Here is a 26,230-nt window from a genome sequence, read left to right as displayed (position 1 = left end):
AAAAGAGACAGGCTGGGGAGGGTCTAATTGTGCAAACTGGATAGCACAATTGACAAAAACTGCACATTATGTCAATAGATGTCGAGGCTGCCCCTTGTTAAAAATAAATGTGTCTAGATAAATGTTATTTCTGCTTCTCTCTCCTTTCTAAACGCAAGCGAGCCCCTCTTTTTCTTCCTAGTACTTCCTAGTGTTTTCAAGGCTACTGCTTACAGAATGAGATGAAAGCATCTAAATTGGTGGTTTTCAATAGTCTTCACTTCACACTGAAAATCCCTGAACAGACTCCATTAGTGATTTATGAGAAATCAATGATGTGATGCGTTTTCAGAGACACGGCCCGTTTTTCAGTTTCACTTTTTTAATCTTTCAGCTGTTCAGCAAAGTAATGTGAATCGGGTCGTATCTTTCACTCATGCACACCCACCTCTCACCTCTCGTTATTTAACTGCATCCCTGTCAAACAGCTCTAACCAGGAACAAGGAACACATGACTGAGTGTTAAAAATGAGCTGTGATCATCCCCATAGCTAAGCATACATCTGTACACCACCCCAGGAGGTTTTTAAGTGCAGACTTTAAGCTTTATTTCAAGGGGTTTCAAGGACTTACAGCCACTTTTATACATAATCTTGCATTTACAGAGACTTATAATACAAGAAATCAACATCAGTTTAAATATAATGATTGCTTGACTGCAAATGACTTCAGTCAAGAAGAGATCATCATCCTTGTGATGCTCCGCAAGGTCTTCACTAAAGCTGCTGCTTATTTCAGCAGCAACTTTCAGTTTTGTCTCCAGCGACTGCCATCAGAAACTCTCATGTTCGTTTTGCCCTTTGCTTTGGGTCTGTATCCATTTGCACTGCAAAGTGTTGCCCAATTAGTTTTGCAGTACTTGGCTGAATCTGAGCAGAGAGTACATTTCAGAATTCATCCTTCAACTTCTATCGGCAGTTGAATAATCAATAAACACTAGTGACCAGGTTCCACTGGGAGCCATACATCCCCATGCCATTACCATAATTGACAGAAGATGTGGTATGCTTCAGATCAAAGCCGTTTCTCTCCTTTTCCATTACTTCTCTCTTTCCATTATTCTGGCAAAAGGCAATCTTGGTTTCGTATTCCCAAAGGCTTGTTTTCCCGGAGCTATGCAGGCTCTTAAAGATGTTTTCTGGCAAAGTCTTATCGGGGCTTCTTGTTCTTTAATGTAACCAGTGGTTTGCACCTTACTGTAAACCCTCTGTATTTACAATCAAGAAGTCCTTTCCTGATTGTAGACTTTGATATGCCTACCACCTTGGGAATGTTCGGATCTTGGTTCTCCCGTACATGTATTTGTTTGTTTATTTTTCCAGCCTAATGATCGTCTCCTCCATTTGCATTGACATCTTTTTAGACATCTATATTGAGAGTTCCAATAAAAAGATGTGAAATGCAAGTTTAACACTTGCAATCAACTCCAAATATTTTATCTACCTAGTTCGTCAGGAAATAAGAAGGAAACAGGCCTCATCGTGAAATGCAAATGCTTGTCAGTTGATTGTTCGATTAACTTTGAGCCTCCGAAAATTGGGACTATACATAACAATCGCTGTAATTCCCGAACAGTCAATACAATGGACTTGAAATTAAACTCGAGAAAATAATAGTACCACTAAGACTTGCTAAACTGTTTCTGTGTTTTATGCACAAACAGAATTTCAACTTGTCTGCTTGTGAGATAGAAAACCTTCTGACATTCTGGATTGTCACTGTCTGTCATCATAGCCGTCATTACATTTCATATGGTATTTTCTTTGCCGATATTTGGAATGTGGGTGGCAGACACCCAAACCAAACAGTGTCACAGAGACTGCTTGTGTCAATACCAAGAGTTTTGTTTTCAGTTTTGCCTAGATACCAGGTAAAACTGGTTTTAATTAAAGTAATATGGTCACAAATCACTTTCTCTACTGCATTTTTTCTATATACACTGTACTAAACAATAAAGAAAGTGTTATGCTGAAAACATGATGGTATTCACATGTGCTTTAATGATGGCAAATCAATACAGCCGCCCGCACACAGATATATCACACTACCACAACTTGACACCTTCCGGCCCCTCTTGTCTCCTAGGAGCTATCAGTCAGTACGGTCAATAGCCAACATGAAACCATGACCCATAACTCACACCACAGCCAACCCACAAATCAGACAGGTCAGTGATTTAGGACCTCCACAATTCATCCTGAGGTAAATAGCTGATAAGGACAAGGGACAAAGTCCCTTAAGTTCACCCTACGAACACTAAATGTCGACAGAATGTTACAGCAACTACTCCTTAACCCAGTCTTGTGTTTTGTTCTTCCACTGGACTTTCTTTAAAGGTTGTAGTTCGTTTGTTCTTTTAGCAGCCAGCATTCACCAAACGCCAAATCTTCTTTGGTCTGTTCATTCAAAATAAGTGCTGATCCTGTTGCTGAGCATATTTAACTCATAACGTAGTATATTTATGTTGAAAGACATTATGTTGTAGTTATCAAGTCCCCCACCTGAATGACCATATCATCTCAAATGAGGGCAGCTGGTGGCAAAAACACAAATTCATCTAAAAAACTTTTGAAAAATTCTTTTAAATAGGGTCTAAATTTCTACAGCGACATTTTTAAAGTTTGAATTTCGATTGTGGTTTACTCCTGTTCTCCTTTGTTGTTTGGTTTAGGCACCAAAACTACTGGTTTAGAATTAACATGAGATTATGGCTTGAGTTAAAAGGTACTCTTTCAAAAACACTGAATGGATTAGACCAGAGCAACGAGTTCCTCTGCATCAGCACTGCATATTTTGCATGTATTTCATCATTTCACTTCTTCTTCTTCTTGTGTTTAATTATGACTTGTGCAATAAAGAAAATGCAAAACATATGTGCTAGTAGCTTTCGTCCGCTTTATTTTGGCACTCCAGCGATGCATCATTTTCAGATTCTTACATCAGTAAACTTGTTTAAGTTAAATTGTTTGGATCAAACTGGTCAATTTTTTATTCCTGGCAAAGAAAGCTGTTGTCTGCAACATACAAACCGATTGCTTTTTTCTGAGATTTCTATAATGGGGCTTGCATGTCGATATGAAGGGAAGGATAAAGGCGATGGTGTAAATTTGAGCAACAGAGGTGGCAGGCAATTAGTTTAGCAGAAACGAGGCAAAGGAGAAAAAAAGAAACGAGGCAAAGATTAAGAACATCAAAACTCGGTATCATCTGGTGTTCTCATTAGAGCGGAGTTGCTTCTGATCAGTTTTCCCAGCAGCATTTCTTTGAAGCAACACTTAAGCAGCTTGTTTCCATTACGTGGTTACGTGAAGGTTTGCCACGTGACTTTTCCAAATCCGATGTAAGATTTCATGGACTGAACCAAAAAAGCAGCTCAGTTGTGAAGATTTAATGACATTTGTTAGAGTTTTGTCTTCCTCTGACCTAAAAATTTCCTCACTCTCTGGAAAGGATTGTTCATTCTCTAAGTGTAATAGAGGTTTTTAAATCACTACTTTTTTCCCAAAAGAGAACATAGCTGAGATATGCTCCTACTCCCACTCTGGAAAATCAATTTATTCCAAACCGTTCTCAGGTCACAAGTTCATAGTAGCAATTTCCTGAAGTTTTCGTGAATGCAGGCAGGAAATAAGACGGAGGCAACGATTAAATTCACTGGGTTTTGGCTATGTGGATGCGATTTAATTCCAAGGCACCTCGCAAAAACAAAGTAACCCAGAGCTTTTAAATCTAATTATCAGGAGGCCATGCAGCCCACCGGTGGCCTTGACAAAGGCCTCTCTTCCTAGACTGGGAAGCATTTATTATTTCTATTCTTTTACATTTTTTTCCCATTTGGAACAGCAGAACTACTTTCACTGAACAATAACTCTGTGACAATCAGACTTATCATTAAAAAGGAACAATTTACACCTGGAAAAGACAAACGGTATAGATCAAATTGAGTTGGATTGAGATTTTACTCACTGTGTGATATAATTATACACGCCTTTCCTCTCAGTTTGACAATTGAGCGTCTGACAAAAACACTGAGCAATATGCCTCCATAATGTTGCCCCTCGAGAATAGAGAGGTCTCACAGGGAGCAATAGGCATTATGTAACGGGTAAGGAAGTACAGCTGACAAATATCGTCTCTGGTTCATCCAGAGTAATGAAACACCAAGGAAATAAATTAATCCAAACTGGCAGGAACTTGTATATTTTCACCTAGAGCTGGGCGATATGAGATTTTTTCATATCACGATATGTTTTTTTCATTTCAGTCGATAACGATATCTATCACGATATAAGCCAAATAACTATATTTGTAAGATTTAAATGTGCCGTTGCTCACAAGTAAAATGTGAAATAATCAGCAGCTTGTTTTGATTTAAATATTTATTTCTCATAATAAGTTCAACAGGGTAGATGTACTTAAGGAACATGAGACTTTTTCAGATAAATAAAGGCAAATATTGCAAACTACACAAAAGGCAGCCGCTAAAGCGTTTAAGTTTCAAAATAGAACAAATGAAACAGACTAAATTGTCAATTCCACTTAGAAACAAAATATTAATTCTAAAAATAAATCTTAGTTTGTTTTACAGAATAACAGACAAAACTGACCAACTTTTGTCAATATCAAATAAACTGAGAACTAAAAGGAAATTCTCAATCTCTCCTTGTTGTATAGCTGAGCTTTTCAAACAGTTTTAACAGTTACTTTAGTCTGACAAAAGCCAAATGACGAATTAGCGCTTCCAGTCAGAGACTGAGGCTACGTCCACACGTACACGGGTATTTTTGAAAACGGAGATTTTCCGTTTTCGTTTTAAAAAAGAATCCCGTCCACACATAAAGGGAGAAATGAAGGAAAACGCTGCTGTGAACATGCCAAAGCAGCAGGTGGTGCTAAATTCCTAACCGTGCAGAAATGTTGGCCAATCAGAAGTCTAGAAGCCTCGGTGGGAAAAAGTAAACAAAGCTGGGGCATAGAAGCAGAACAGAGTCGTATGTGTGGAGGGACAGTAACTGTGTGTATATGTAAGCATTTAAACACTGCAGAGAGTAGAATTAACAGTAACAGTATTGTAGAAATTCATTTCACCGAAACAATAACGTGGCGCACAGTGTGACGCATGCACCAGTTTATTGTATTTCCAGACTTGCTTTCGGCACAATTTACAGTGCACGCTACTCTGTTTTTTGTCAGACTTGAAATAGCCGAAATACCTTCACACTACGGAACTTCTATGGCTCTTCCGTTCGACAATCTCTCCGGCATTGGAACCGTCATCTGTTTTCTCTTCGGTCACGCTCGGTTGATTTTTCTAGTCGGCACACTCATTTCCTCCATTATGCGCTGGCTCCATTACCCGCTGGCTGCTTCCCAAACAAACACACGTGTGGCTTGGCACTTGTGCTGTACGTAACAAGTCACGCGACGTGACGCTGCGGCTGTGATTGGTTCAGCTCTGCGCTACTTAATTTGGCTGACCTTTTTTTTTTTTTTTTTTTTTTTTTTTTAAAGAGGACAAGAGCGGCGAGGTCTATCGCGATAGCTTAATTTCTCTATCGAGTAAAAGTTATATCGCGATACATATCGTTCTATCGCCCAGCTCTATTTTCACCTAAAAATAATTCCCAAACATACAGTGTTTCTGCCAGCAATATTTTATTCTAGTGAGCGTGGAACAGAATAAACCGTGTTACCACATGGATAGGTGTGATAGCGGAAATCTAGGATTGCATTATTTGCTACAAATAGAAACAAACAAACAAAAAAAGTACTGTGCTTATAGATATTTGTTTTTAATGAGTCTAGTACTAGAAGACTCATCCTAACACGGCACAACAACTAAAGGATAGCACGGTATCACTATATTTCAAAACTAATACATCTATGTAATAGAGTCCCAGCAGAAAACTGGGTCATCCTTTCAAAGTCACAATTTTATGTTCAAAAAGGACCTCGGAGTTACTTTAAAAAGGCTGTTGTGACATACACCCATGTCTAACCATAACCATAACCCTAAAATTAAATGAAATTGTGTTGATACTAAAGATAAGATAATACCCTAAATAACTGGGGGGTTCTTTTTTTTTTGGGGGGGGGGGGGGGGGGGGGTGTCCACTTTTGTACATTTTGACCTTCATTTCAAAGTTTCCTGACCACAGTAATTAAGTAGTCACACATTGACATGAATAAACTCTCTACCTGAAGTATTGGCGGTCGAAACAGCTACTGACTGTGGATGATAAAGTGATGTTAAACGTCAACAACACTCAAGCGGCTGCTTCATCATCAACACTATCACTATCATCCTAACTGTAAGCTGTCTGCATTACAATTGGCAGCATTGTGCATCACTGTCATACGAGACATAGCAGATCCATCAGAGGAGAATGGATCGCTTCTCATGTGAAGTGACAACATGAAAGAAAATATAAAATATTAACACAGACTTTAAGTGATCTACCCCTGATTCGACTTGGACCCCAATCGTTCTACCTGTTAAAGAGAGCTACTGTAGATTAGTGACACTGATTAAAATCCCTTTCTAATTCTCTTTAATGTCATCCACTGAACACCAGGAAACAGTAGTTACCTGATAAATCAATAAACCTTGTACTGCTTTGTACAGCAAAGTAAATTGCATTGAATGTGAATTTATGGCAGCATCAGTGAATACTTGCCTCTTACTCGGTTTTGACCTTTGAGTTCTAATTGAATACCTTACTGGCTGACTGTCAGTGAAATACAGGTAAAGTTCTCACAGACAGGTTTCTACATTTTCTTACAGTTTCATGTAAATATTGCAAAATAACTACAAAACAAAAAGTAGCACACTATTAAAGATCCACCAATTGTAAAATTCTGGGTCGATAGAAGTGCAACAAGCCTGTAAACCAAAAATAATTCAGCTGATAGTAAATTTACTTCCACGTTGTGATCTGTTTTAAAGTCTTTTAGCTCATCATCATGCAATTTTGCACATCTAGCCAATGTAAAATTGATGCGACAGGTAAATATCTTAAATAACTTACAACAGCAAATGCTGTCTTACATAGTCGACACGGACGATATCCATGGATCAGCGCATCTCTTTACACGACACCTAAAACTTTTTGTGCCTGTGTGGGGTTTTTTGTGTGCTCCAGCTCTTTTCACACAGCGCGACGACATGCTTGTTAAGTCCACCAGTGATTTTAAATTAGCTGTAGGTGTGAATGAGAGTGTACAAGCTTATCTGTCTCTGCCTGTTAGTCTGACAGAGTGGCAGCCTGTTCGGGATGTGCACCACTTCTTGCCCAATAAAAGGCGGGATAGGCTCCACTTCCAAAAAACGGTGAGTCTGATAAGTGGGTAAGAAAAATGATGACTAGAAGAATCAGACTAGTTAGTTCAATATTTACTGTCTGTAAGGTAAGTTAAACGCATGGTGGTTCAACAGATTTTAGTTCAGCTCCCAATAAACCCAAATATTACTGCATACCATGGAACAGCAGCATCTTTTATGAAACCAATCATTTCAGACAGCCTTGCCCTGACCAGCAGCAGTGGAATATGGCTTAATTGCCCTTTTCTTAAGAAAAGCTTTTTAAGTAATAGCTTTTGAAAATACTCAATTCTTAAGCAAAGAGTAGGAGGTTGTATTGTACAAGCCATTTACAAAAGCTTATTACAAAACCTTCTTCTGATTGCATCTAATGCTGTCCTTCACACACACAGGTCCCCACTCATTCAAAGCCTCCAGTAAATGTTGCTGTGAAAAACAATCAATACCTAAATTTGGCAGATACGCATTTGATCACATTTATCAAACAGATAGGAAATGCCACTCAAGGATGTAAATAAAAGGAGTCAAATAAAACTGTAGTTTGTTCTCGTTACACAGCTGCTGTAACGAGCTGCTGTTTGTTTCCTTGTAATCACAAAGCATTACAAGGAAACAAAATTCATGCGAACACATTTATCATTAAACCTAGTGCACTACTTGGCAGTCGCACATGTGTTAACACGCTTAAGTTGAAAGCTTCCCTGTGATATTTACACTTCACGCACAGTTGATAAAGGCCAATATTGTGGTTATATAGTTTAAATGTAAACAGGGCACTACCCTAATGATCATCAGTGTTGTTTCAAGGACGATTTTAAACTGACTGTTTCATGCAGAAAGCCCAGTAACTGAGACATTAGTTGTGTATGATTACACAAATGCATTAATTATGGAACAGAGGGAGGGGAAAGAAATGTATTACTATTATACAATCATTAGGTACGACCATAATTCCAAAAAAGGTGGGATAAGCTATGAAATATAAATAAAAGCAGAATGTAATTATTTGCTAATCTCATAAATGCATATTTATTTCACAAAACACCCCAACTGAAACTCAGTATTAGATGTCAATGATGTTCAGGCACCGAATCACTGCATGGGCTCAGGAACATCTCCAGAACAGAGATCACTGTCAGCGAACACAGTTTTCCAGTTTTCCAGCCACATACGCAGGTTAAAGCTCTATCATGCAATTAAGAAGCTATATGTGAGCGTGAGGCTGGTATCTGCCATTGAAAATGGGCTGTGGCAAAGTGGAAACTGATCTGTGGTCAGAAAAATAGAAATTTTACATTCATCTTGGAAAATATGGACATTGAATCCTTCAGACTAAACATGAGAGCGATCTTCCAGCTTATTATCAGAACACGGTCCAATCAAATGCTCTGTATAATAGGACATCGACTATGTCAAGCAATCTGGCTATTCACATTCACAATGCCCAAACCAACTCAGTCTATTCAGGTTTGGCTTAACCAGTACATGAATTCCTATTACTCTTTGTGATCAATATATATCTGTATGTGATCAAAGATGTTATCACAAAGAGGATAAGGTCTATCAACACAGCAGGAAAACATCATCAAATGATGACATAAGCATGCTGAAGGCTTATGGTAACTATGTGCAGTCATTTCAGTTCAGCATTAATCTCAACTGCAGCGTTGCTGTCACTTACAGTTGCGCCACAATCTGTGTGTGTGTCTGTGTGTGTTTGTGTATATAAGACATACTTAGGATTCTTCTAAAATTGCTACTGTTCTCTGCTAACTCGCCTTTGATAAATGCCTGACTGACTCCTTTGAGGTAAAGAAAGTCTTTTCACACATGGCTAGTTCGTTTTGAAGAGCAATGCTTTGTGTTTAAGAATAAATCACTCAGTACTGATAATGGTTTGCAAGGAAGAATAACATCCATCCATCCATTCGCTTCCGCTTATCCTTTTCAGGGTCGAACCAGTGAGCCAGACAACTAAAAGTGCTGCCCATAACAGCGGTTAACACAAATCCAGAAGCATCCTACTGAGGAATAAAAATAAAGTTCAGGGCTGCAAACTGTTTGCTTCTTGCTTCTTCTTTAATGGACAATTGACAATTTCACCGATTCTGAAGTGCATTTTACTCCTTTTATCAGGGACCAAAGATTGAAAACAGTAGTCATTTGGAGTGTGACCCACAACCACACACACACACACACACACACACACACACACACATAAACACACACAAACACTCTTTCTAGAACTGTCACTATAGAAAAAACAATTCCTTCAGTTTAACCCATAATAAAATCAAAGGAAGAACCTCTTCATGCAGAGCCCAGTTCCTGTGTGGCTCAAATGGCTCACATAGGCTCAAAGCAGATCAAGAAATGCCAATTTAAACACTAATTCCTGCAGTTCAGAGGAGGATCAGCCTAGCTCTCCTCCCAGTAGAATCAGAGAGTTGGGCCCTGCTTCCTGCTCCAAGCCCTGAGCTAACACGAACATAGACACAGCTGGATTTATTTAGACACTTTTTCCACTGCATTGCCATGCATATGCAACATTTTGTTTGTACCATCTGATATTTGGAAGACGTTTATTCTACACTCCAACAATTATCCTCAACTGTAAGAGGTGCATTATGTAAGGTTATAACATCCATATTCCTTAACGGTTAACCAGCTGGAAAAATATACTTTTATTAATATTGTAAGAGACTGCACACACCTCAAAAGTATCTTGTTACATAGTCCATACTGTGGAGATATCATTTGGAGGTAGAACATGACACATATTTTCAGTTTATAATCACGTTCCATCCAGTTATTCTTACTTGGATCTCACACGGATGTTTGTTGTGGTTCCCACAGGAATCCCACAGGGTTTGGGGTGATTTACAGATATCAAATAGCTCAGACGTTAGCATCTCACAAACTCTATATTGAGGCTCAAACTGCTAAGCACTTGTAGCCAATTAAAATGACAAAGAAACATTCTGAGATGTGTACAAAGTTTTTGTTTTCTCTAATGCAAAAAAATACCTTAGTTGTTTGACACTTAGTTGTTCATTATGCTGGAATTTCTGGGTCCTTAATAACCAAATCAAAATGCTGCTGGGTGAATACTTCAAATCAGACAATGCATCCTGTTGACAGTGAGTGATCTCACATGAAGTCTTGCCCTGGCTGAGATTTGAAGTAATCGACAGGGTAGGCTCTTAATGGGATGTTGATAGGGCTAATCCAAAGAATGGCCTTTAAACTCTCTGCAGGGCAAAGAAAACAAAACCCTGTGCCGCAATTAAGTAAACACCAGTTTAGAGTGTTAAGTACTGCATTGGTAACATGTGCCCGTGTCATTTTGGAACACTGGAAGGACTCTCATATTCCAACGCTTAAAATGTGGAAAGACAGAATGATTGGGAATGTTGCATGCGAAAAGATGCTGGGAAAAATACATCATGTGACAGAAGCTGCGCTGGAACAGTGGGACAATTTTTGCACCTACATGTCTACCTGACTTGGACATTTGAGTTTAATACAACATATGTTAAAACCTCACTTGTTTTGTTTTGTTTTGTTGTGTTTTTTTGTTTTTTTTTAATTTATTTATTTTTGTTATTTATTTTGTTTGTTTGTTTTTGTTTGTTTGCTTCTTGCTTTTGGTTGTTGCATCTCTGTATTTGCTGTTATAAAATGCAAAATCTAATAAATACTTGAATTATAAAAAAAAAAAGAAAACAAAACCCTGGCAGGCAATAGCTGACACCGCTAGTTGCAGTAAGCAAGCGTGTTTTATTAATAAAAACAACGCGTTTGTTGTCATTTTTCAAGACATGGCTTTGAGGGGTGAAAAGGTTTCACAAAGGACGCAGGATTTCCTTAAGAACTTGTGTTTGGCTGAAACGACAGCCTAAGCTTCAAAATGCCTAACGTCAACAAAGCCCTTTCAGTTGGTCAAAATTTCTCTTTATACATCACAAAACTTTAGAGAACATTTTTAACAAGGACCCACGGGTGGCATATTTTCATCCTGACTTAAATTAGCATTAAACCAATGCAAATACCATTTTTAACTACTTTTAACCCCCTGGTTTTCTAATGCATTCTTGTGCAGAACCTGACATTGAAGAACAAAATATTTTTTTCTAACCATCCACTCTGCATTCTCCTAGCTATCCAGCCTCAAACATGTCTGAAATGAGATCCAAGAAGAAGCTTTGGTTAACTCTACAAATGTCAATGAGATGAAGGAACAAGAAAAACATCTGTGAAAACAAAGTCAATTCATCTTTTTAGGATTCTATTGACATGCATCTTTAGTCTTTGTGATAAAGGAATCAATTTTTATCTGCATCAATAGTTCACTGCTGCGCACTGACATTTAAACCTCCATAATGGACGACAACTCAGCAGAGTACACACAGGGACACTTCTGCATCTATAAGACATGGCTGTCACTACACAATGAAATGTTTAAACTGTTGAAGTGTAATTGTACCCCACAGACAAAAATCAGGGCATGAATACAGAAATTGGTGGTGAAAGGGGGGAAAAAACAGTTGCAAAGGGCAAGCAGAACATTTTAATAAAGATGAATCTGTCATTTTAAAGGGCTTTCATTATGACTTCCTTCTTGGTTTCATATGCATAATGTTAGATAAGGATTAGTGTGTAAGAATGGTCTATTCCTGATCACTGCAATAAATTCCTGCAGCTGCACTCCTGTTTTATTCATATCTATTATACTGTATGCATTTAAATTATTTATAGTGCATTTCAGTATGACTTCTAAACTACACTGCACTCCCTTTTCCAACCCCCTCAGGAAAGTACTCAGGGTAATAATGCTGGAATCTGTTCTTAATGTCTTTATTTTGTTCTCAGCCGACAATATTAATTTAGAATCATATTCCTCTCTGGTACCATGTTCACTTTTGGTGCTGAGTTATTATTAACAGTGTGCTGGGGTGGGAGATATATAAGCAACAGGACTTCCTATTCATCTGCCCATCTAATTAGTCAGCTTGTGTGTGTGTGTGTGTGTGTGTGTGTGTGTGTGTGTGTGTGTGTGTGTGTGTGTGTGTGTGTGTGTGTGTGTGTGTGTGTGTTTGTGCAATTATAGCCAAGAAGCAGTTGGAAAAGTGCAGTAATGCAAATGCCACACACAGTAAGGCAGAAATGAATATAATGCCTTTGTAGTGATGTGGATCTGCAAAATGGCTAAACTCATACATACAAAACTCCTCTAGCCAGTGTCTTGAGGTTGAAATCCAACCTGCAATTGTGAGGTCAGACTGTAAGAAGTCAATGGCAGACGGTCTAAAAGCACCTAATCAACTCTCACAGATCCCTAATTACATGTGACAGGAAAAGGTTCAAATTAGGGGGGGAAACTCTTTTAAAACAGCCGCACAAAAAAAGGCTAGATGAGCTAATTGAGCTTTTGTGCACAAGAACAAGTACTACAGGATTCAAAGAAGAAAAAAGCAACAGTAGCATCTGAGCTAAATGCTTTGCCTGCACTGAAAATAACAGGGATTTTTTTTTTAGTATGTGCCTACGAGAATATAAAAAATACAGTGAGTTGTTGTTTCTCAGGAAAGGAAAAATTTATCAGCTGGCAAATCCTTGAAGAAAATTACAAAATTAAAGTGACTCTTTGTTATTCCATGGAAATGCCACAACTCTGGCATTACAATTAGTTATCCAGCAGAACACAGCATGATTATAAACAACTCACCGCCAACAAACTGGGCCCCTCACTGTTGCAGGCTTTTCAACAGCATGAATGGAGTAACTGCTATGACTTTTAACTACAACATACCTAAATGATGGACGTGCTTGTGAAAAATATGCCCAATGTATTTCCCTGAGTACTAGAGGAAACTAACTCCCCACGATTGATTTAATGGCAAAAATTTGAGCAACACAGATGAACCTCGTGATGGGAAGTTAGGAGGAAGCATCGACGTGTCTGCCATTACTCGGATCTTCACAGGCAGCGCTGTCGATGCTTCACACGGTGTGGATCTTTTCCAGTTGAATTACGGCACCAGATGGAGCCAAATACATCGATCTCTGATAATATCCCCGCAGCTCCGGGTACTGCTCTAAGATATAAATTTTACAAAGTGACAGATCAGGCTAATAAATGGAAAACACTATGACACTATTTCAGAGAAATAGTTTTTTTTTTCTAGTCTCAGCATTCTGGGACTTCATTACTTACAACACCTGAAGAGTGCATGACAGAGCTTCATTTGTCACAGATAAAGCCAGAACACAAACTAACTCGCAGGTGTGCCTATGAGTTTAGACTTTATAATGATACACTGTCTAAACTAAGCTGTAGGTAGACATGTGAATAACTCTCGTTTCATGAGAGTTGCTATGAAGAGCATGCAGACTTGTGCTTGTGTGTGTGGGTGTGTTTGTGTGTGCAGTCTGCCTGTATGCACACAGTTAGTAATTTGCCCACCATGTGTAACCCCCACTACCTTGAAAGATGATGCATTCCCACTCGCGGGAATGATGAGCCAGCCTAACGTTTAACTGCTCTGCACTGTAGTCTAGACTAATGCACTGTACAAAGCCTCATATTAGTCATGAGAAGAGTATAAATTTTATTCTAGTGGTCTTTGTCTTTTTTAACTTCTAATACTATTGTGTGTTTGTTTTAGCCAAACTAAACCAGAACCAAATATAACAGCACAGACCCAAAGACGCAGGCCGAATACATGAACGAACACATGTACAATAACACCCATCTACACAGAAGGCTCATCCACTGTTGCACAATGGTTTAAAACTCTCCATCCTTCCAGGGGTCTAGCATTGCAGAGGCTATAAATAATCATAGGAGATTATTGGGTGTGGTGGCAGACAGCCTGATTCATCTCACAACCTTTATCAAGCCGGTTGACTGCTTCAGGCTGGGATGGGAGGGGGGATTTTTCAACTTTTTCAAACACAAATTGAAAACGGATAAAGAGACTTCTACTGCAATAAAATAGAACGAAGGCTCAAAAGTTTATTAAAAAAGTAAATATGTAGCTTTTTTAGTTCAAGTTTTTTTCTGGATGTGAGGTGGAAGGTCCCATTGGGGGTAACAGGGAGGGATGTACCAATTTTCTTGAAGGTGTGATCTGCTAATACTGATTTTTGCCGATTTTCTGTCAAAGAACTACAAATATTTTTCTTAAATAAAGAGTATTGTTTTAATAATAAAGAAATTATAAACTTAACATTAAGTTACAGAATCTTCTCTCAGGTAAACAGCTCTCTATTTTCTTTTCATTCTTTGTTTCGATAATTTACTGTAAGTCCTCTGGTCTTTTCATTGCTCATACCGAGGCTCATACCAAAGCTGCTGCCTTGTGGCTAGGTCTGAGCTCTGGACAGCTTTAGCTTCTTTAAAATGCCGATGTTCAGTTTGGTGAAAGCGATCTGATCATGTTTATTGTTAAATTATTGTTATTGTTATTATTTCTTTTATTGTTATTGTTAAATGCTGTGTGAATGCATGACACGGGCCGGCTTGCGAGACTGACCGGCTGCTCACCAGTCAGAGCCGAGCACACTTGGAAACTAGCCAAGAAAACTGCAGTCCAAGAAGAATGATTAGGAGATATCGGGGAAGAGCAAAACAAAACATTTTCAAAATAAAATGCTTACATATAGACCCTCCAAATATGATTGATTTTGTATCTGCCGAAGGCCTAGCCTTTGACTGCCTTTCTTTGCTGCCTGTCACAGTGGTCACACAATTTTAAACAGAACTCATAAATGTGGTTAAAGAGTGGGGGACGGTGGACCAACCAAGAAGCATCAAAGCAGCAGTCATACCACTTTTGGGCAGGTACGGTCAGAGTCAAGCTGCAGACTCACTGTCCAGGCAGCTAAATGCACAATTAGCCATTGCTGAATCCTCTTAAAGCCATTATTAGGACATTGCAGCACAGCACACTATGAACAACGGGGCATGTTGCCCCATAAAAATACTAGTCTTTATAAATAAATGCTTATTTATAAAATGCCATAAATGCTTTTGTACATGATTTATTGTCATCTGTAGTGTTTGAAAACTTTTCCTGTGGAAATCTTCCAGATTTTTACTGTATGAATATTATAAGAAAGCACAATGTAACTTTCTAGTGACAACATATAATGACTAACATTTTTGCAATATCAGTGATACTGCAAAATATCAGCGATATTGCAAAATATCAGCGATATTAGTTTGAATCTTCACTGTCATGTCAGGTCAGGAAGACAGAAACATTAACAGGTGGTTGTACTAAACAATTTACTCGAACTGTAAATCACTCGAGTAATTTAAGCTGACGTTTCACTGAGCACACAGACACAAAGCAGATTATCTAAACGCAGCCAAATTAATAAAGTGTAAGAGAAGAACCATCCTCATTTATTATAAGCCACTTCAAATGGCGCAAGCATGGAAGGAAAGCTCAGAGCAGGGGGATGGACTCATAACCTGAAACTGGCAGGGTGAGCGCAGAATAAAAGCAGCATGAATGCAAGTTAGGTAAGAGTAGCTAAACAGACTCCTTGACCTCTAACAGAAAAGGCTGGCTGAGATGAAGGCAGAATTGTAAAGTATACGGGAAAGATCCGAAGGAATCGTTAAAAAGAGAAACGATGGGACACGATGTGGCGCGGTGCAAAAAGTAAAAACTGTAGAACAGAAGAAAATAATGGCTGGGCATGACTGATGAGAATCACGATAAAAGTTTAATGACCCCTGCAGTTAAATGGGGTAATGAAAAAGAGCCCAAAAAGGAGAACTTAATTACAAAGGCCTGTGTCAGCCTTTGGTCCTCCGCTTCAGACTGTATTTCCTGTACTGTTCCTTCAGCTCCCTCAGCTGCGGTCAGCTGGCCAGAGAAACAGCTCATTGTGGTTTCTACAGCATGCACACAAACAGGACATTACTCTCCGCAGCCATCCACTGAGTGGGTCTATGTGGGTGGGTGTGTGTGAATATGCGGGGAGGTGTGCACCACAGAGCTGGAAGTGCTCCAAGATATCACTACAGCTTTACTGCCACTTACATAACTGGGCCTTCTTTTCTTTTTCTTATTCCCTAATTTCTTCTTGTTCACTCAAAATGATGTTTTTTTTCTCGTTTTCTTGCTTTCACAGTCTCCACCTCAGTTCTCCCACTCTGACAGTACGTTTAGCTCCAGCATCTCTGCATACTTGTTAACACGAGGACTGAGCAACGCCTGTTGCGAGGGCTTCATACTTCACTGTCACAGCAGCATGCAACAAATGCCAAGGCAGCAAGAGCTGACAGTTACTCTGTGGTTTTGAGAAATTGCATTAGCCCACATAGGCAAAGAGAGCACAGCTATGGAGAAACTGCCTCACAGTGTGCTGCTGAAATCAACCACATCCTTTGACAATGTTGCAAACACAAGGTAGAGTAAGGAAAGCAGGTCTACTGATGCAAATAACAAGGTCATGTGATTGTGGTGCCTTTAAATGCAAACAGCTTTGGACTAATGTTGACTTAGTGCCGTCGCAGTCCTGGAAAAGGATGTGTAATTTTTCACAGTGTAATTTTCTTTGAGAAGACTCAAAGACATGTACTTATCAGCTAAATTCATTTGTAATTTATAAGCAGATCTAATATATCGCAAGATGTAGCACATTGGCTTTGGCAGTTTTATCCGATATCAATTTTCACCGAGAAGCTAAGAAGTGAAGGCTGGCAGATGGAAGGGGGGTAAAAAATGTGAACTTGGTAACTTTTACTTCCCAACAGATTGCATTAAGGTCTGCCAACTTGGGCACATTTGAGACATGTCACTTCAGAGCAGATGATGGACGGGCTGCGGAATTTGATCCCTGCGCTCGTGAGATTGTGTGCGTCTTCCCTGTGTCTATCTATGGCAGCCTATAACTTCCTGTGGCAGAAAATAAAAAAAAATAATGGGAGCGCAGGAAGAAGGAAATTGGTGTCAAGGAAATGCTAAGTGATTGCGTGTCAGGAAATGGGCGTGTCCCGGTTCCATCTTCATAACAGCCAGCTGCCTGGATAAGTAGTTGACATTAAAGGCAGATTAATCACGTGATAGAGCAATGCGATATGAAGCTGCGCGGGACGTGGGACGCCAATGGCGCTCACTGAGGCTTGTTTGGAATTAGGTGGTTTTGAATGTGTTTACATTTTTTCACTGCACATGTATCCCATTTAACATTTTGGAATTGGAAATAGAAGAGCTTTAGTGACATTTGGAGACTGTTGGAAAAAGCGTAGCAAGCGCCTTTAACATTACCTGAGGCACTTAGGTAATGTTAAAGGTAATGTTTCTAAGCTTGTTTTGTTGTGCTAGAAAATTTTCTTGTTCAAAAGTGAAGTTGTTTGTTTGTTTTTTTATTGGGTGATTTTCTAATTACGCACTCAAAATAGTCTTTTTCAAGCTCCAGATTCTGAAAATTGTGTAGCGACTCAGCAAGCCATTAGAAGATGATTCCCTGCACTTAAAGCACATACTGTATAAAAATAAATTTGTTAGCATGACACCCCTTGACACTCCTTTCACTCAGAATGGAGTGAAAGGAGTTCACGAAAGGAACAAATCATGCATTCGCTGTCAACTGCAAACACTTGGTGAAGCTTCGCGCACACACACTTGTTTTGCATTGATTCACGTGCACACAAAACAAAAGCAGACGACGTTCACAGTCTGTGAAGTGACTGCGCTGCTTCTCGCTGATTCATGCCCATGTGTGAAAAAAGCACTGGCCTTTATTATTTTTATGGAAAATATGACATGAGCTACAAGGCATGTAAACAATCTGTGCCACAATGGCCACTTCGAGCGATCGCAAGTTCACACCCCATGCGCACCATATCCATTCGCGCGCGGCACTCTCGCTTTCTCACTGTCTACCACGCAGACACGCGTGCGCGCACAGTCAGTACTGCTGATTGTGTCACCCTTTAACCACCACTGACAAAGGAAGCGTGCGGTGGCTGGTGCTAAATGGTGTGACGAGTGGAGGGGGGAGGGGGCAGGCAGGGAAGGCGGGGTGAAGGAGAAAGATGAGGGTGATGATATTCTAAAATTAGCAGGCTGTGCGAAAGTGACAGATGACCTCATGCTGGTTGTCACCTTACTTTGCCACAGAAATCAGGTCATCTGTCAGACCCCTCTATCCTCTCCTCCCCTATCCTCCCGCTTCCATCTTTTTCGCCTGTATCTTTCTTCTCCTCGTGTTTCATCTCCTGCCGAAAAATATCCAAATTACTTTCTCTTTTGGATTTCACACTGGCCAACGGATTTGGCTGAAAAAATGAAACTGTCCAGCCAGCATTTTCATTAATATGGAGATCCAAGGGAGAAATATAAATAAATAGTAATCATAACTTTTTAGTTGAACACTGTATGTTTATTAAGCTGTTTGGCCTTAAAAAGTTTTTCTCTCGTATAAGCACGAAACCGAGTTTTTTTTCTCTCCACACTACAGTCACTATTAACAACCTGTTCAACCCCCACACAACTACACAACCCTCTAACTATACCCTCACACACACACAAACACACACCCAACACACACAAACTGCACATCATTATCACCCCACCGCCTTTCTGAGCAAAGTTCATTTCTAATAGGAGAGGCGCCATAAAAGTGGTACACAATGCAGCAGGTATTTTCTAAGGCCAAGACGCCTGGGGAGAAGCCAGAGCTCTGCCAAGACAATTCTGCTGCCTTACTGTGCTACCAATTCACTGCTCCGTCCTGCATTATGTGTCACTCATCCATGTCCCTTGAGGCTGTAAAGGTTCAACCTTCATGCTAAAGTGCTGGAATAAAAGCAGCAGTAGGAGCACAAAAGCAGGTGGACAAAAAGGAGAGATGGCGGGCTATAGGTTTGATTGTGATGTCAGCAGTAATTGCGTAGGGGATACTACATCAAACACCCGCCTGAACCGAAATCAATCGATTTGCGAAGGAGTGAGCGGCGTTCACCTATGGCTTTTGTTAATTTCAGAAGGAATGATGCAGAAAGTCATAGCTGGCAGGTTTGGTAGCATTTCATGAAGTCCACCTTGCCATTAAGTGGTTCTTATTTAACTCTTTATGCACCGATTCACTTCATCCTATAAACAGATATCGACATATAAATATGTAGAATCTGTAGGGTTTTGTTTGATTTAAACAAAATCAGTGAAAAAACAATGGACGCTGAACTGAACAGGAAGTCTTGAACCTGAGTCGATAATCCCCTACATGGATGTCCCAGCTAAACTGGAAGTTCAAATATTGGCTGTTGCCCTGAGAGGCTAAGTCGGCAGAGTAGCTGACAGGTTCCAGTGGATTTACTGGAAACCAACCAACAACTGAACCTAATCTTACTCATCCCTCCCTCAAACCTCTGGAATGTTTTCTTAAAAATGCCTGAGCTTTAGTAAAACCATTGCAGCAGCTCAGCGGACATGTTGAACTAATATATTTTGTATTAGAGGTGGACACCAAACATAAAAAAGGAGAAATCTATTTGACACACTGGATGAATTATACATCGTGAGGGCACAAGAGCTATATAAGATCTACTGGTATGCCATGAGGATTTGCCAACTTCACTCATTGTTTAATCTTTGGTCATACTGTAGCAAGCAGCAGCGTTTCTTACTCTTTATCTTGTTAACTATTTTATCGGCCTCAGTGAGATGTTTCCATGCTCCTGCTGCATGCTAAACACCAGCTGAGTTCACTTTCTGGCTCCGTGTCCTCCTTCCTTATCACTGTTTTTCTTTATTCAGCTCTTAAATTGTTTTATTGCACGATTTTAGAGTTACAGTTTAAACAGAAGGAAAACCTCTTTATCAGAGACATTTCGTCAGAGTTTAGTTATTAATGAGTGCACCTGGCATGTCCAACACCCACATCTCAAAGCAAAAAATATTTATCCTTGGGCATTTCATCTCCCCTTTTTATACACTACAAATCTACAGGTTGGGCCATTTATATGGATACACCGTAATAAAATGGGAATGGTTGGTGATATTAAAGTCCTGTTTGTGGCACATTAGTATATGTGAGGGGGCAAACTCCTCAAGATGGGTGGTGACCATGGTGGCCATTTAGAAGTCGGCCATTTTGGATACAACTTTTTCAATAGGAAGAGGGCCATGTGACACATCAAAATTATTGGTAATGTCACAAGAAAAACAATGGTGTGCTTGGTTTCAACGTAACTTTATTCTTTCATGAGTTATTTACAAGTTTCTGACCACTCATAAAATGTGTTCAGTGTGCTGCCCATTGTGTTGGATTGTCAATGCAACCCTCTTCTCCCACTCTTCACACACTGATAGCAACACCGCAGGAGAAATGCCTGCACAGGCATCCAGTATCCGTAGTTTCAGGTGCTGCACATCTCGTATCTCCACACCATAGACAATTGCCTTCAGATGACCCCAAAGATAAAAGTCTAAGGGGGTCAGATCGGGAGACCTTGGGGGCCATTCAACTGGCCCACGACGACCAATCCACTTTCCAGGAAACTGTTCATCTAGGAATGCTCGGACCTGGCACCCATAATGTGGTGGTGCACCATCCTGCTGGAAAAATTCAGGGAACGTGCCAGCTTCAGTGTATAAAGAGGGAAACACATCATCATGTAGCAATTTCAAATATCCAGTGGCCTTGAGGTTTCCATTGATGAAGAATGGACCCACTATCGTTGTACCCCATATACCACACCAGACCATCACTTTTGTTGTTCCAACAGTCTTGGAGGGATCCATCCAATGTGGGTTAGTGTCAGACCAATAGCAGTGGTTTTGTTTGTTAACTTCACCATTCACATAAAAGTTTGCCTCATCACTGAACAAAATCTTCTGCGTGAACTGAGGGTCCTGTTCCAATTTTTGTTTTGCCCATTCTGCAAATTCTGTGCGCCGATCTGGGTCATCCTCGTTGAGATGCTGCAGTAGCTGGAGTTTGTAAGGGTGCCATTTGTGAGTAGCTAATATCCACCAAAGGGACGTTCGACTAATGCCACTCTCCAGTGACATGCGGCGAGTTCTACGCTGTGGGCTCTTGCTAAATGAAGCTAGAACAGACACTGATGTTTCTTGTGACAGTTTTGTGACAGTTTTCTTGCATCCACATTTTGGCAAATCCAACACTGAACCAATTTCACGAAACTTAGCAAGCAGTTTACTGACTGCTGGCTAAGGTCACCCTACGAGACCACCCATGGGAGATGGGTGGTCTCGTAGGGTGTCATGCATTGAAATCTGCTGCAATGACCCGGTTACTGCGTTCACCAGATATCAACACAATTTCGATCCCCTCCTCACGTGTTAACCTCTTCGACATGTCAATGGCTGTGAACAAAGAGAAACTTGTAAATAACTCATGAAAGAATAAAGTCACGTTGAAACCAAGCACACCATTGTTTTTCTTGTGACATTACCAATAGGTTTGATGTGTCACATGGCCCTCTTTCTATTGAAAAAACGAAAGTTGTATCCAAGATGGCCGACTTCTAAATGGCCACCATGGTCACCACCCATCTTTGAGGAGTTTGCCCCCTCACATATACTAATGTGCCACAAACAGGACTTTAATATCACCAATCATTCCCATTTTATTACGGTGTATCCATATAAATGGCCCATCCTGTATAGGTGAAGAATGGAGAGAGATTAAGTATTTATATCTTTACTAGCAGTAATCCATTTAAGTCATAAATAGCTTTCACATCGGCAGAAAGCTGCTGTCAGCTTGCTTACTGCTACAGCTGTGACACTCAAAGTATTTCCCTAAGCCCCACCTACTGCCAGGCACTCGTGTTTTTTACGGTGCTTGAGCGGGAAGAAGGACAATAGCCACTCATGATCAATGTAAATACAGTTCCTCTGATACTAAATGAAAAGTAGAATTTGGCTTAGCTTTTCATCTTTCTTCATCACAGTGGCTAAAACAAATGTATGATTAAAACATTTGTGAATTAGACAAATCATATGTGACAAAGTCTTGAGCTACTTGTCATTTTTTAAAAAGTGGTCTTTAGCTGTAGTTCTCCAGGCTTTCTGAAGGGCTTTCAAAGTATGTCTTTGGACATTGGCTGCTTTTTCACTCATTTTTAGTCTAGTCCTTGTATCACAACAGTTTCTCCTTTTTTTCAAGAGACGACACAGTGTTGTGTCTACACAAAGAACTACTTTTACATTCCCATTTCTTTAGTTGAATCTAAGAAGACTGCCAAAGATAACACAGTTTGAAAGATGTAAAATAAAACAAATGCATTCCCACAGAGCTAGAGGCCCAAGGCTTGGCATGTCTCAGCATAGTGCGTAACATGTCCTTGCAATTGCACAGTAAAACAGCACATTACTGTATTATATGGTGCTTATATGACAAGTGTGCAATGTGTATTAAATTTCATCAGCAAAGTAAAGACAGAACTGCTTGACTTTCCCAGTGAGCTGGTATTTTCTATGTGCTTAAACCTTTAACACATGTAAGCCTATGACTGTTATTTAAACCAGCCTTCAAGCTGACTTGCAAACAGTTCCAAGTTTATGTCATCTCTGGTCACCGTTGTGATTAGATTAAAACACTTATGTTCTCCAGTTAATCATTAACCATGATTATCATCAGCATATAGGATGCTACTCGTAATCACAAAGTACAGCTGGAAATGCTGATTTTTCAAGTTTTTGATAGGAATCACCACAGCTGTTCCAGTTTCATTCTGAGGGGAATATCAGAGTCAAATTTAATCACTTTATGCAAGCATTTACAAAAGAGCATATATCTATCAATCTCATGTTGGGAGTAAAAGCTTAGTCCTAAAGACAGAAAAAGCCACTGTATGGAAAGATGAATCATTCAGTAAAGCATTACTATTGGTAGCTCTGTTTAATTAGCAGCACTGAAAATCATTCAAATATATGAAATGTGAAGTCTTAGTAATAACCTGCAACATCTTATTATCAGTGGCTCTGTCATGTAATGTTTCCTTGACCAAACCTTAAAACAGGTCAGTGTTGGCATTTCTTCTGCAAATTATTTGTCCTGCATTCTTTTTCATAGGAAAAATCAAATGCCTTAAAGGAAGACACATTCATGCTTGGCAGAAACATCAACTGCTCAGCAACATAAACAGAAGAGAAGATGAGCAATTATCACAAGCTGTGAAGGAACCACTGTTGCTCTCTTTCAGGAGAATCTTAAATATGATGCATTTTCATTTCTGTGTAGATGCCCGTGATATTTAAGCATTTCCTTATCTAAACCTTCAAAAGACACAAAAACGGTGCATCTTTGGGAGACTAAAAAGAGTTTTATTTCATTTAAATTAAAAAAAAAAACAGAAGGTGGCAGAAGGTGAGACAAATAGCAACAGTAGGTGTGTAACGCAATAGCCAGGATGTTTTATCTTAAAAGTTTAGTCAGACAGTCTGCTGTGTGAATCATTTTTATGGTATGACAAGATACTTTAATGGCCCTGTCTGTCAATATCATTCAGTCATAGACTGTACTGGAAAACTACCTTATATAAAATAATTAACCATGAAAACTGTATGTGTGTGTGATGTAACCTAGAAAAGAGCTGAACTGTACAATAGGCCTCAGTCAGATCGGCTTAGAGACCAGTCAAAAAAACCCTGCTAACCTCTAGTCACTAAGAAGATATGTGTATTCCCTGACCGACTGGTAAACAAAGAACATTCACCTTAAAAGTAAAAGTTGTGCCTCACTGTTGTAACCAAGATATTTCAAAAGCCACAACTTTTATTTTGAAAGCTCACTACAGCTTGGTAAATAGGGTATGAGTGTTTGTAGACAAGTTGACAACTTCCATGCAAACAACTGCAGCAATCTTCGGGAGACCAAAGCAATTCAAAGGAGGGTTTGGATCTGTCTGCGAACAGTTTCACACTACCAACTTCCACCAACCTCCAGCACTCCCAGAGTACACACTTTACTTGTTTCCAGGAAATACGGGGTAATTAGCAATCGATTTCATGATGACTGGTAGCAACCTTCAGTAACCACTTGCTTGGTAGGACAATACATATTTTTCCTTGGCAACTGGGAAAAATGGTCACTGACTGCGATCTAGGCCTGTATGACTATGGGCTTAAATATGAGCCAATTTGTTAGTCCGACAACGAAAAAAAGCAATTTAAGTGTTAGTGAATATGAAGTAAGAGACCTTTCAATTCTAGAATGGAAAGTTATCAGCTGAGTTAGTGTTCATGCCAGTTACATGATGTCATGCCTCTCCAAAAAACTTCATATGGGTCTTCCAGACATATCCTTCCTCTCCAACAATATATTCGCTGAGGTCACAACAATACTGCACTCCATCATCTCTAATCCTTAGCAATGCGGATTAAACACAGGGATTATACAGTCATACAGACAGTAAACAACAAAGACGACAAGATGCCTGTATGCCTGGAAAAAAAGGCACTCACACACACACACACACACACACACACACACACACACACACACACACACACACACACACACACACACACAACACAAACACAAACACACACACACACTCGATTGTTTCTAACCACAGTTATGACAGGAACACCTCTCATAAGTGAATAAACAGCTCCAGAACCTTTTCCCCCTCACACTGTAGATCCACTATGACTCATTCCTAAAGGCCAACTCCCAAATGCTGACTCATGGTGTGGACAACAACAAGCATTTTAATGTCACTTTATGGGTCCATTTGCTTTTCAGAGAGACAGACAAATGCTCTGATTTAACATCTTTTAATGGGCACAGGATGTGACAGCAGCAATCCATTTACATTGAAACAAACAGACATGATGGGAAAGTGATAAAATAAAGCTAATTCTATTGTTTTAAATTCAAATCAACTTTATTTGCATAGCAACAAATTATATTATCTCGAGAGCACTACAGTAAGATCAAGCCTTTATATTAGTGTGGAGAGAAGCTTAAACACTAGGGCTGTTCGATATAACGATATATATCGGATGACGATATAAAAACGTCTATCGTTTCATTTTACGCTAACATAAACCTTTCACAATAAAGCTCAAGATCCTGTTGAGACTTTTCTGAATAAACTGAATCACGTGAAAGAGCAGATTATTTACGGATGAGAAGTAAAAAAGAGCTGCCAGGTGCTAAAGAATAAACCTTGGACTCAAACGTTAGAACAGGCTTTTCCCCGCAGCACGCCGTGTAATAAATGCTCACAAAGAAAACGGTGGCTGTTACAACTTATGTCTAAAAATGTATCATTTCATGCATCTGTTAAAACACTGGACTCCAGCTACATGACGCGCAGCTGAAAACACTTCCCGCAAGTCGAGCTGCCCGAGATTCACAGAATATGTTACATTTTTGTGATTTATATCGTTATCGGGACGATAGAATTCTTATACCGGAATATGAGATTTTGGACATATCGCACAGCCCTACTAAAGACCCTACTGTAATACAGCGAAAACCCCAATAAGCAGACAAGCCCTGTGAGCAAGCGCTTGGCGACAGTAGGAAGGAAAAACTCCCTTTTAACAGGAAGAAACCTCAGACAGGCTCAGCAATGGCTTAGAACCAGGCTCAGTGTGTGTTGATCATCAGTATGAAGACACACTGTAAATGACAACACTGTCCAAGGCTTGTGTAAAATAAATGCTTTCAATCAAAGGGTCACTGTCGATTACTATTTCAGCTACATCACCTATACCAATCATTGTTATATCAACCTTTCCTTAAACAGATATCTTCTTGTGTGTCAAGTAACTCCAAATAATCAGAATCAAAATACTTTAGAAATGTCCTTAGGGATTAACAAAGGGTGCATGGAAGACACCAGAGGCCCAAGCATTACTTCTT

General features: G+C 39.6%; 1 protein-coding gene across 1 annotated transcript in view; it reads right to left on the bottom strand.

Annotated features, from left to right (window-relative positions):
• prkcaa (protein kinase C, alpha, a) overlaps positions 1–26,230 on the bottom strand; it is a 168,764-nt gene that overhangs the window by 92,686 nt on the left and 49,848 nt on the right. The window lies entirely within an intron of this gene.

Source organism: Rhamphochromis longiceps, linkage group LG6 (genome assembly GCF_057381845.1).
Source record: "Rhamphochromis longiceps isolate RC_006_pf linkage group LG6, R_longiceps_female_GT1.1, whole genome shotgun sequence".
Taxonomy (NCBI): Eukaryota; Metazoa; Chordata; class Actinopteri; order Cichliformes; family Cichlidae; genus Rhamphochromis; species Rhamphochromis longiceps.
The sequence above is the reverse complement of the archived record's forward strand: the minus strand, read 5'-3'. Positions and strand labels throughout refer to the sequence as shown.